Source organism: Lithobates pipiens, unplaced genomic scaffold (genome assembly GCF_037356315.1).
Source record: "Lithobates pipiens isolate NorthernLeopardFrog02 unplaced genomic scaffold, aLitPip1_a1.2 Scaffold_19, whole genome shotgun sequence".
Classification (NCBI taxonomy): Eukaryota; Metazoa; Chordata; class Amphibia; order Anura; family Ranidae; genus Lithobates; species Lithobates pipiens.
In genome coordinates, this window is record NW_027507764.1 from 152,752,576 (window position 1) to 152,766,263 (window position 13,688).

The window sequence follows — 13,688 nt, forward strand, 5'->3', positions numbered from 1 at the left end:
GGGCTGGGAGAAGGAGTGTTGAACATTCAGCAAGTTATCCAATGTCCCCTCAGGAGACTTGTGTCCAAGGCAGGAAAGATTGGGAGTAGGGTCAGAAAAGTCCTCACCTTCCTTCACTGCAGCTGGGCTGCAGTCATATGGCACGTTAAAGAAAAGTGGTGGCCATCTTGCCTTTGGTTGTTGCAAAACAGATGGCTAGTGGCGGCTCGAGCAGGCTCTCCATTTTGATCTGCCAGCCGTGTATGGCGACCATCTTACCAAAGTCCAGGCATGTGGCCCCAAAGCTGGATTTTTTCCGTATTTACATGCAAGCAATTCTCTGGATAACTGTCATTTTCACAGTGCTGCGGTATGTATGTGTGTGTGTGTGTATATATATATATATATATATATATATATATATATATATATATATATATATATATATATATATATATACAGTATATACTAATCTACAAACATACTTGCTGCAGCTGCATATTTTTATTACATGAACACATGCAGGTGCAGAAAGGGCAGGGGCTCATGCACATACAGGAAGGGCATGGGCTCATGCACATACAGGAAGGGCATGGGCATGTTTTTTGTGTCACTATCAAACATAAAAATGCCCACAGCAAAATACACATGCTGCATGATCACAGACTGAGATAAAGAGCCAATCAGTTGTTCTTTACCAAACGTTCAGCTTTGTCCAATCACAGCTGATCACGGATTTAAACAGAAGCCGGTTATCGGCACTCCTTTCCTCATGCTGACAGCATGAGTAGAGGAGAAAAGAGACAATAACTGGCTTCTCTAAAAGGGACATGTACACTGATAATCAGGGCACTGATTATCAGTGTCTTAATTATCAGTGCAGCCCCAACAGTGCCCACCAGTGCTGACAATCTGTGCCCACCAGTTCTGTCCAGCAATGCCCACCAGTACTGACAATAAGTGCCACCAGTGCTGCCAATCAGTGCCCATCAGTCTTCATCAGTGCCTCCTCATCAGTGTCACTTATCAGTGCCACCTATCAGTGACCATACACTGCTGTGTCCACACTCAGTGGATTGCTGACTGCGGATCCCGATACTTGGGCACAGTGATCATGTGATCGCATAGCATCACATGATCACAATGTCAACAAAGCTGTTGAATTAACCCCCCTAGCAGTAATCCCGAGTCTGGCTCGGGGTAGGAATATACTGATAGGAGCGGTAACCCCGAGCCAGACTCGGGATGGCTTCGCTCGATGCAGGGGAGGACACAGGGACCGTTACTCACCTTGTCCCCTGGATCCAGCGATGTCCGCCGCGCTGTGCGATCGAGCCGTCCTGCGCTCGATTCACAGTGCCGAATGCCGCCGAGCTCCGACGTTACGGTGCACGGGAGCGGAGAACGGCGGCAAATTCAAAAAAGTTAAAACACACTAAACACACACAGCACTGTAATCTTACAGATTACAGTGCTGTATTAAAAAATACACACCCCCTTTGTCCCTAGTGGTTTGTGCAATGCCCTGCATGCACTTTTATATTATAAATACTGTTTTTTACTGCCTGGAATTTGGAGATTGTCCATAGCAACCAAAAAGTGTCAATTTTTCAGTGTTTTAGGATTTTATTACATTATTGAATACATTTTATTATTCTTTATTATATTATAAACTTTATCATACCCGGGATGTCTGCTAGACTCTGGTTTGAACAGATTTAAGAGCGTTATTCCTAAGAATTACAGGACTACAAAATAAAAGCCAGATTTCCGTGCAAAATAATTGTACCGCTTTCAGCACCTAATTCCAGACTGAATCATACCGCCAGGGAGGTTAATACATTCATATCAACTGTGTTGTCCATGCTGTGAATGGCCCACAGCTATCACATGGCACCTGGGCCAATCACAGCACCCTGTACAATGTGATTGGCTGTAGCCAATCACAGATCACTAGTAAATCAGCTGTCATGAATGGTTATCCCTTTCATGACAGTTGAAAACATTGCTGTTACAATAATCTTCAGTGTAACAGCAAACAAAGTGTAAAAAGAAAGAAGAAAACATCCCTGATCACCCTCCCGAGTAGTATAGTGTTACTATGGTGATACTGAACTACTCTAATTGATGAAAGTATGTAGGACAAATTATAAAAATGAAAAAAAACCTGAAAAAAACCCCTGAAAAAAACCCTGAAAAAACTACATTACAAATTATTATTATTATTATTTAAAAAAATGCTGTCACCAGTCAGTGTTCCTGATGACCACCACATCAGTCAGGGCCAGCCCTACCTTGGGGCCCAGTGGGCCCATGGTCCCAGGCACATTTTAACCACTTAAGCCCCAGACAATTTGGCTGGCCAAAGACCAGAGCACTTTTTGCGATTAGGGGAAATTCTGTGCTGGCCGTGTCTGTCCCCAGTGCCACCTGTCGTCAATGCCATCTGTTGTCAGTGCCATCTGTACCCAGTGCCACGTATAAGTGCCATCTGTCATCAGTGCCACATCAGTGCCATATAGTGCCATCTGTCATCAGTGCCACATCAGTGCCACATAGTGCCATCTGTCATCAGTGCCACATCAGTGTCACTTGCCATCAGTGCCACATATTAGTGCCATCTGTCATCAGTGCCACGTATCAGTGCTATCTGTCAGTGCCACCTGTCAGTGTCACATGCCATCTGTTATCAGTGTCACTTCTCATCAATGACATGTATTAGTGCCATCTGTTATCAGTGCCACGTATTAGTGCCATCTGTCATCAGTGCCCCTCATTAGTGTCACGTGTCACCAGTGCCATGTATAAGTGCCTTCTGTCATCAGTGCCACGTGTCATCAGTGGCACATATTAGTGCCATCTGTCTTCAGTGTCATGTGTCATCAGTGCCACGTATTAGGGCCATCTGTGATCAGTGCCACATCAGTATCACGTGTCATCAGGGCCACGTATCATTGCCATCTGTCATCAGTGCCACGTCAGTGTCATGTGTTATTGTCCTGGTGCTCCAGGGCCTTCAAAAATGTAATAGGTAGTCAACAAGTTAGATGTATAATTTATGCTCCTAGAACACCTGATGGTGCTCCCTATATGTTGGGCCTCTCTAAGTGGCTAGGCTGTGAAAAAGTCCCACATGTGTGGTATTGCCATACCACACATGTGGGACGAGTACCAGAATTTATTTTGGGGTGTCATTTGTGGTATACACATGCCATGTGAGAGAAATAACCTATTACAATGGCAATTTTGTGGAAAAAAAATAAAAAAATAAAAAAAATCTTCATTTTGCAAAGAATTGTGGGAAAAAATGACAACATCAAAAACCTCACCTTGCATCTTACTAAATACCTTGGAATGTCTACTTTCTAAAAAGGGGTAATTTGGTGGGTATTTGTACTTTCCTGGCTTGTTCGGGTTGCAAGAAATGAGATAGGCCACCAGTACTTCAGGTGTGATCAATTGTTTATGATTTGCACCATAGCTTGTAGACTCTCTAACTTTCACAAAGACCAAATAATATCCACTAATTATGGTTATTTTTACCAAAGATATGTAGCAGTATAAATTGTGGCCAAAATTTATAAAGAAAAAAATATAATTTGCAAAATTTTATCACAGAAACAAAGAAAATGCGTTTTTCTTTTTCATTTTTGGTCTTTTTTCATTTATAGCGCAAAAAATAAAAAAAAACAGAGGTGATCAAATACCACCAAAAGAAATCTCTATGTGTATGGAAAAAAAAGGACAAAACATTAATTTGGGTACAGTGTTGCATTACTGAGTAATTGTCATTCAAAGTGTGAGAGTACAAAAAGCTGAAAATTGGTCTAGTCACGGGGGGGGTTTAAGTGCCCTGTTGTCAAGTGGTTAAAGTCCCAATTTGCTGCTTATTTATATATAAGTTTTCCTGTTTCTTCAGACTAAAGTGTTTGAGCTTGCATGCACAAATTCTTGGCCTCATATAGCCCCCCATTACCCAACCAATGACTCATGCATAAAGCATAAGCTCCTGGGCATGCAAATTACCAAACTACGAGCTAGTTATACACATAGAAAAAATATAAGAAGTAGAAACCAAAGGTGCACAACCGAAACCTGATTGAAAAAGGAATACAAAATAATCATAACATGTTTAGAAGTATCTGTGTGAAAATAGACAATGCTGCATTTGGTAAATTTTGATCCGTACTTCCATTACCCATTTGTGTCTGAATCTTATGTTTGACTCTTTGTGCCCCCCTGCAATCACCAATTTGTACAAAAAAAAACAATATGAATACTCACAGGGTGCATGCAAATTGACCGCTGCATCCTTTACACATCCGCAGTAGTGACAACAAATGTCCAATGTGAAAACATGCAGTGAGTGATTGCTTTGAATTTTGGGTGAGATCTCTCTTAGAACATAATGATCATACATGTTTTCAATGCATTTCCTGTTTCTGGGAATAAGCAATTGTTGTTAGAGTGAAAAATATATTCCATTGCCTCTGGACAATAATTTTTATGGGCCATGTGCCCCTATGCCTTTTGCTACTAGGCGCAATGGTCTCTGCATGAGTGCAACTACTTCCCTTTTGGTAAATGTGAGATAGACATGTTTTGTGGGTGAGAGAAAATATAGGAACCAATAGGTTCCAAACCCACGCAAATCAGTAACCAAAAAACAAATAAACCACAATAAAGTGCTGCATGTTGTAAAGTGTAAAAAAAAATGTGAAAAAGAAACAGAGGAACTACGCTTTTATATCATAAATTACATATCATAAATCACCACAATGAATAAACAAAAATATCTTAATTTAAATTTATAAAAATACATAAAGATTGTGAAGTCCATGTATAGATCCCGCATGTAAATAAACTCAGTGAGTGTAGGAAAGGTTCCTCTCCATCCACATACAGACACCCAAAGCACTCATCAGACTTAATTGACCCCTATTACAGGGAGTCAAATTGTACTTATAGGAAGATTCAAGGTGTCATACATGAAGTCACAGAAATGAATCCAAACCACTGCTGTCATCCATTCAGTATATATACAGATATCGTAGTCAAAGCTTCAGTGTTGCCATATAGAGAGGGAGAGGAAAAGATACCTTCATGGTGCAGTATTTTGAATCATTTATTTAAAAAGAAGGTTGTATTGCACTTACATCAAAGAAAACAGGGATAAGCATGTATTATATAGGAATTGCCGGTTAGCGCTCCACCTGCATTCCAGCTGACTGGAAATGACGTATCTCAAACACTACCTTTAGCCTACAGCACTTGGTATTCCCAGGTGGTATCCCATCCAGGTACTAACCAGGCCCATCCCTGCTTAGCCTCCAAGATCAGATGAGATCGGGCGCATTAAGGGTGATGTGGTCGTAGGCCAATGGTTGAGATATGTAATTTCCAGTCAGCTGGAACGTGGGTGGAGCACTAACCGGTGATTCCTAAGCAATACATGCTGTTCCTTGTCTTCTTTGATGTAAATGCAATACAACCTTCTTTTTAAATAAATGATTTGCAATACTGCACCATGAGAGTATCATTTGTGCTACCTCTCTATATGGCAACACTGGAGCTTTGAATACGCTCTCTATCCATCTATCTATCTATTAAATGACAGCAGCGGTTTGGATTCATTTCTGTGACCTCATGTATGCGCAAGGTTTTAGTAAATTAACCTCACAGAGTTAGTATGGAAGACCCTAGCAGACTGAAACATGTCAGTGGGTTGTTGTGTGTGTGGCACAACCCCCGCAGGAGCTGCTGGTTACTGGTTCCCCCTATTACTGCACAGTAAGGCAACATTAATTTCCAACTTGCATGAGGAAAAAAAAGAAATCAGTCCATGGGCTTCTTTTTTTTTGTCTTTTTGGGGGAAAGAATTTGAATAGGGTATAGTGATTATGGGATTCCCAACTTTACTTGAAGAAACATCAGGTGAGGACAATTTTCTTCTCTATGTTCAAAAATAAAGATCACTCTATGAAACAAAAATGAAGATCCTGGACTGTACTCCTTTTGGAATAAACAGTCTTTATGGATCAGTGACAGCGATCGTTTATGGACCAGGAGCTCTCTGTCCCCTTTAGTGCAATAACACAAAGTTGCAAACTGTATGCAGAAGTATCTTATCTCCTCTGTAGAACTTCACCCAGTTCTAACACTTGCAGATACTACCAGCCCATCTGGCTGCTTTGAAGAACTCCCCAGGGCAAGGAATCGGAATTTAGCATAATGTTGTCCCTGGAAAGTATGCTACATCTGGCAGTGTCTCCCCTTGTGTGCCCCTGGGTGTGCTTAGGTACTTATGCTGTCCTTTGCTCCCTGCTGCATTGGGCAAGACTCCTTTGTAGACCTCCAACTGACCAGATGTTCCCATTACAGCCCAGATGTCGAAAGGTAAAGGACATTCCCCTCTTAGCCCTTGTACACACGGTCGGACATTCCGACGGAAAATGTCTGATCGGACCGTGTTGTCGGATAATCCGACCATGTGTGGGCTTCATCTGACTTTTTCCGTAGGAATTTCCGACCAACAAAGTTTAAGAGCTGGATATAAAAAATTTCCGATAACATGATCCGATCGGACTTTGTCCGATCGTTTGTAGAGAATTCCGATCGGACAAAGTGCCACGCATGCTCAGATCAAATTCCTAGACCAAAGCTATTGGCTACTAGACTGAACGTAGTCCCGTCGTAACAAAATAATGTCATCACGTTACGAACGATCAGATTTTCCGACAACTTTGTCCGACCGTGTGTATGCAACACCAGTTTTGGACAAAATTCGTCGGACAAAATTCGACGGATTTTGTTGTCGGAATGACTGACCGTGTGTACAAGGGCTTAGGCTTCCTTTCCTTCCTTTCCTCAGCTCTCAGCCTGGAAGCAGAACCCACAGCCCAGGGTCCCCACCCAGGTTACAAAACAGCAACCTCAGCACTCCATCTTCCACCCAACTTCCCTGCTGGCCGGGCTCCACCATATTTAGGGGCTGGCCCAGCCACCCTGCCAGACCACTTGCCCGGGGATTGGCCCGGTTCTCTCACATATGGAGATCAGGACCTCCTGGCCTCTGCCCACTAACTTCTCCAAGCTTCTAGATCCAGGGGGAGGTACCAGAGACCAGCCCTGTAAAGCCATCCAGCCTGACCTACAGTAACCTGACCTAATTACAGACTCAATAAACAAATTATATTGTGCCGTGCTGTGTAAATATTATCTCTCCATCAATCCAACATAATTAATGTCCAAACATAATTTCAATCCTTAAAGGGGTTGTAAAGGTTCAGTTAAAAAAAACAAAAAACAAACATGTCATACTTATCTCCGCTGTGCAGCTGGTTTTGCACAGAATGGCCCCAATCCTCCTCTTCTGGGGTCCCTCAGCGGCTCTCCTGGCTTCTCCTCTTCTCTCGGAGAAGAGCTCTCCTTCGTGGACACCAGTGCTGTTGCGCCCTCATGTCCTGTTTTTCCATCTATTCACACAGAAAGCAGGATCCAGCTCTGCCCCCCGGCGCCCACATCATTGGATTTAATTGACAGCAGCATGAGCCAATGGCTGCGCTGCTATTAATCCATCCAATCAGGACCCGAGACACCAACTTTTGCTGATTCCTGTGACTACCTGGCTTGCCCGACTCTCCCTGACCTCCGCCTGCACTGACCCCTGGCTTGGACCTGACTACACACACGTCTACACCTCCTGTACCTCCGCTTATCTGTACAGTGTTGACCCTTGGCCTGGCTTACAACTCTGCTCCTGATTCATCCTGCTGTACCTCGTATCGGATTGGATCTGCTGTGTATGACCCCTGGCCTGGCTTGACCCTGTTCTTGTTTGCTCCACTGGAACCCATCCATGCATGGTTGCCCAACAAGCTTACCTGCACTCCCCAGCAGCTCAGCAACAATACCCGGCAACCCGTGCACCTTTGTATTCCCTGTCTCACTCCCAGGGGTACTCTGCACTCAGCCACAAGGAGTGCCCTCTCAGCAACCCGGCCTCCCACCAGAGACTTGATAGCATTACAAGAACCTTGAGAGTTTTCAACCCCTTTAAAGTGCCAATGCAAATGTGTGTGTGTGTGTGTGTGTATATCATATATATATATATATATATATATATATATATATATATATATATATATATATATATATATATATATATATAGTGCTCCAAAGCAATTTCACAGGGACTTGTTATGGTGCTTCAAAAGTTACAGCTTTCAGTGACCTTACACATGGGCTCCGCCCCTGTGTGATTGTTCTCACCTCAGGGGTTGTGTTTGGTCAAACAAGCAGTAGAACCATCACTGGGCTTAAGGTTAATGGACTCCGCAATTTCCTCAGATGCTTCAATAGAATGTAAGCTCTACGAGCAGGGCCCTCCTGTACCGTTTTGTATTGAACTGTACTGTAACTGTGTTGCCCCCCCCCCCCCCCCCATACATTGTAAAGCACTGCATAAACTGTTGGTGCTATATAAATTGTGTATAATAATAATAATAATAATAACAGTAAGCATGAACAAAAATGAGATCCCCAATCCAATTGGCAAAAATATTCTGTGCTTCTAGCAGCCGTATTGAGAGATCAGCGTCTCAGATGGCTCCTCCATCATCCTACCCCCTCCCCAATGCGTGTCAACACAAGGTTTGTCACACATCTTCCTCAGGGGGATTCTGTTCTAATCTAATTACAGACTCACACAGCTACCATGAGTCAACAAAATAAAGTTACCTACACTAGTTGCACACTAGAGGGTGCTATATGTGTTTCAATGTTGATTATATAAAGGGAGGATTTTAGAGTATGAGCGATGAACATTCTTGCTTTTCTTAATCCCACAACCCTGACCCTATGGTTGTGAGGGACTGAGGGCTTATTGGAATCTGGAAAACTCCTTTAAAATTAGAGACCCCCACATACATAATACACCTACTCATTCACAAAAAATGAAAATAATTAATAAACTCACACACTTTTTTACCTTTGTCCTTTATTAATATATATATATATATTGTCAATTAGGTCATTCTGCGATGCTGATCCATGTCAAACATCATAAACAATGCCTTCCAAAAGATAAAAAAGTCAAAACGATCCATTCCCAATGACTACTGCACACAGAGAGCTTTTGGAGCTGGAATGTAAACAAAGGAGTGGGGATAGTGGCTAAGATCATTGACTAAACATGGCCATGGCCATACTTGGACAATGTTATTGCCCAAATGTGACCATGTGGCCTTCTATACACTTGTTTCTTAGTTTCCAGGCTTTCTCTCTCATTAGCTGGTATATTAAAGCTGTACTCCTTCTCTCCTCTGGCGGCAGTATCAGCACTCACATTCCCAATGCACCAACAGCGACAAAATAAAATCTCTTTAATGGTGATTAATCAATGTATACAGCACTCAAAAGGTTAAAAACATCCATATGATAAAAATATCCATACAAATAAGCCGCTTGTAACTCTTGCATAAGGCGCCGCCAACAACCAAACGGAGTGGCAGCGGGGCCTAAAGCCCTTTTAGCATTGCTCAACGATGTCTTGAGTGACAGTGCATTCTCAGGGGGCACTATTGTCTGTTTTAAATTGCCATTAATGTGTAGGCTACACCCAGAACTCTGCCAATTCATTATTTAAAGTCATGCTCCAGTAGAAAAGGGGTTAAATGTGCTATTACATATTGTAATTCTCTACATATAAAGATGATGTAAGTAAGTCTTTGAAACCATTTTAAAGGAAATAATGATCAGGTTTGTAATATTTTGTTACTTGAAGAAAAAGAAGAAAAAAAGGGAGTTGGGACTTTAGATGAAGCAATTGAATAGTGGAGGTCAATTACAATAAATAGTATTTATTTAATAACATAGATATCAAAACATAGAAACATTTATTAATTTAATATATGAACAAGAAGCGTGCACAGGAGCTAAGCTGTCAGAACCCATGAACCAGACCAAGACAGCAGTACAATTAAATCACACTTGTTTATTAATAAAAAATAAAAAGGTAAATAGAGTAAGCGTAGTCAAAGCATAGCCAGAGTCCAGTAACCGGATCGAGTAGTCAGCCAGTCCAGAGTTCAATAACCAGACTGGATAATCAGCCAGGCCAGAAGTCAGGGATCCGAGAGAAGCAACAGCAAGCAGGATAAGGAGCCAGAAGGGATGTCAGCAAGCCAGTCTTTAAACAGAACCGCAGGAGATAGTTTCTTGTGATGTGACCAAGGCGAAGGCAGAGATGAAGTGAGCTGGACAGCTTTAAGTAGGCTGGTCAGACGAGCAGGATAAGGAACAGCTGGGTAACTATGGAGAGAGATGAGAGCTGGCAATTAGCCGACAGCTGAGCAGTCAGCCCAGAGAAGGACGGGCTAAGCCAGCCCTGACATAAGCACAATAAATAGGAGAGTACATGCATAACAACACATGATCAAAATAATAGATGTATAGATTAAAAATGGTGTGGCACATGCACACACATGGTATATATGTATCTACCAAATGGTATATAAACAACATAAAGTATAATGGTAGTAAGTAAATATCAATCCGTATGGGGTGTAGCTGCAGCATCAAAGAAAAGCTCTATGTGTTTCGTGGGTATTCCCACTCGTCAGGAGCGGATGCGACAGACATTCCTATGGAATATATATAAAGGCATAAAAAACTTTGCTCAAGAAAAAAATACTCAAGAGTATTTTTAATGTATGTAGAAGGTTTACCAACAACACTCACCAACCCAGACAGTGACTGCAGTGTAGAAGAGCCAGCGCAGGGTTGGCCGAGACCATAACCCCAACACGGGAGCTGAGGCGACATAATATATGGATGCAGCATCGGGCACTGTAAGGATGTAGAGGAAATAAGTGAGAGCTCCATATGGCGAAAAAATGTGATGTATGCTTCGTGAAGCAGGGGTATCGAGAAACAAAATATTACATATTTGTATAGTTAGAATAATATATTAAGAGTAGTGGTAGTAATGCTTGTAGATGAACCCAATATAGCTCCATAGGGGATAGTGACAATAGTACAAATGGTGGCAAAAATATATTAGAGTGTATGAATCTACAAGTGATGGTCTGTAAAAGTGAAAAAACCTAAAAAACTAACACGTGCATGGTGGAAAAAATTGCGAATTATTAAACTTAAAAAATAAACCACCAATGGAAGGGGAAGGGAAAAGAAAAAATAAATAGAAATAAATAAGAAATAAGAAAAAAAATAAAAAAAAATAAAAATAAAAAAGTTAGAACCAGGAGAGAAATCTTACCCTATTGCTGCATCACAGCACCACTAGCAGATCAATGTAGCTGGTGTGCAATAACCCCAAAGGGAGACTGGTCAAGTGAACAGCTCACCTTGATGGAGAATATATATGTATGCTGTCAATGCCACATCCGTGGACCGATGGGGGAGAGGAAACTGCACCTGAACCAAGTAAACACTCAGTAGCTGCGTGGACACTCCCCCATGCAGTGACACGAGATTGGCTCAGCGCCGGTGTTCTGCCGTATAATGTCCAGCCATCAAATAGTGTCCGGGCCGTACTGCGCATGCGCAGTACGGAGCAGACGAAGCTTCGGAAAATTTCCGAAGCTGAACGGCGCCTGTGCCGTGAGTGGAGGTGGTAGCCCCACCATCCAAGCGGGCATAGGGTTGTGAATATTAGAGGGCCCCTCGCGGGCCACGCTTCGGGCTCGGCCTCGCTGCGCTCGGCTCTTTTTTATTCCTGCTCTATGTCCACTTGGATAGTGGGGATAGAACCTGGACTCACGACGCAGACGCCGTTCATCCTCTGCAATTTTTGGAATCTGTGTTGCTATCTACTGCGCATGCGCAGTACGCAGCGGACACTATCGGATGGAGGACGTTATATGACAAGACACCGGCAAACTGAAGTCATACACATGTCGTAAGTGCCATCACACATACAGCGTGACAAGCGTGGTGCCGATGCCCCCGCCCGTCCCGCCAAACACACTGAGTGCAGGGGGAGGAGGGGAAGGGTCCACTAAGCGCATTGCAGCTCCCGTGATGAAGGAGGACCACACCTGTGCCCATGCACCAAACAATCCACACATAACAGGTGGCAGGGAGAGTGCTTTGGACATCTGGATATAAACAATCCATGTGGGTACATTGAACCAGTGTAAGGAATGCTGCACATAAAGAACACCATGTACAGGACTCACAAGTATAAATATCAGCAATATCAGTATATAGATCTAGATAAAGGATACCCTATAAATGAGGGAAAACCTCACACAGGGATGGCAGGGGAACACTGCCAATCCCCATTATTCAATTGCTTCCATCCCGGTGTACAGTGGTGTGAAATAGTGTTTGCCCCCTTCCTCATTTCCTGTTCCTTTGCATGTTTGTCACACTTAAGTGTTTCGGAACATCAAACCAATTTAAACAATAGTCAAGGACAACACAAGTAAACACAAAATGCAATTTGTAAATGAAGGTGTTTATTATTAAAGGTGAAAAAAAATCCAAACCATCATGGCCCTGTGTGAAAAAGTGATTGCCCCCTAAACCTAATAACTGGTTGGGCCACCCTTAGCAGCAACAACTGCAACCAAGCGTTTGCGATAACGTGCAATGAGGCTTTTACAGCGTCCTGGAGGAATTTTGGCCCACTCATCTTTGCAGAATTGTCCTAATTCAGTTACATTAGAGGGTTTTCGAGCATGAACGGCCTTTTTAAGGTCATACCACAACATCTCAATAGGATTCAGGTCAGGACTTTGGCTAGGCCACTCCAAAGTCTTCATTTTGTTTTTCTTCAGCCATTCGGTGGTGGACTTGCTGGTGTGTTTAGGATCATTGTCCTGCTGCAGAACCCAAGTTCGTTTCAGCTTGAGTACACAAACAGATGGTCGGACATTCTCCTTCAGGATCTCTTGGTAGACAGCAGAATTCATAGTTCCTTTTATCACGGCAAGTCTTCCAGGTCCTGAAGCAGCAAAACAGCCCCAGACCATCACACTACCACCACCATATTTTACTGTTGGTATAATGTTCTTTTTATGAAATGCAGTGTTCCTTCTACGCCAGATATACTTGGACACACACCTTCCAAAGAGTTCCACTTTTGTCTCATCGGTCCACAGAATGTTGTCCCAAAAGTCTTGGGGATCATCAAGATGTGTTGTGGAGAAATTGAGACGAGCTTTGATGTTCTTTTTGCTCAGCAGTGGTTTTCTCCTTGGAACTCTGCCATGCAGGCCATTTTTGCCCAGTCTTTTCCTGATGGTGGAGGCATGAACGCTGACCTTAACTGAGGCAAGTGAGGCCTGCAGTTCCTTGGACGTTGTTGTGGGGTCTTTTGTGACCTCTTGGATGAGTCGTCGCTGCGCTCTTGGGGTAATTTTGGGCGGCCGGCCACTCCTGGGAAGGTTCACCACTGTTCCATGTCTTCGCCATTTGTGGATAATGGCTCTCACTGTGGTTCGCTGGATTCCCAAAGCTTTGGAAATGGCTTTATAACCCTTTCCAGACTGATAGATCTCAATTACTTTCTTTCTCAATTGTTCCTGAATTTCTTTGGGTCTCGGCATGATGTGTAGCTTTTAAGGATCTTCTGGTGGACCTTACTGTGTCAAGCAGCTCCTATTTAAGTGATGCCTTGATTGTGAACAGGTGTGGCAATAATCAGGCCTGGGTGTGGCTAGAGAAATTGAACTCAGGTGTGG

At 42.9% G+C, this 13,688-nt stretch overlaps 1 pseudogene; it reads right to left on the minus strand.

The window, feature by feature from the left end:
- Positions 1–5,238: 5,238 nt before the first annotated feature.
- LOC143999707 (5S ribosomal RNA) lies at positions 5,239–5,357 on the minus strand (annotated as a pseudogene).
- Between the last annotated feature and the right edge of the window lie 8,331 nt (positions 5,358–13,688).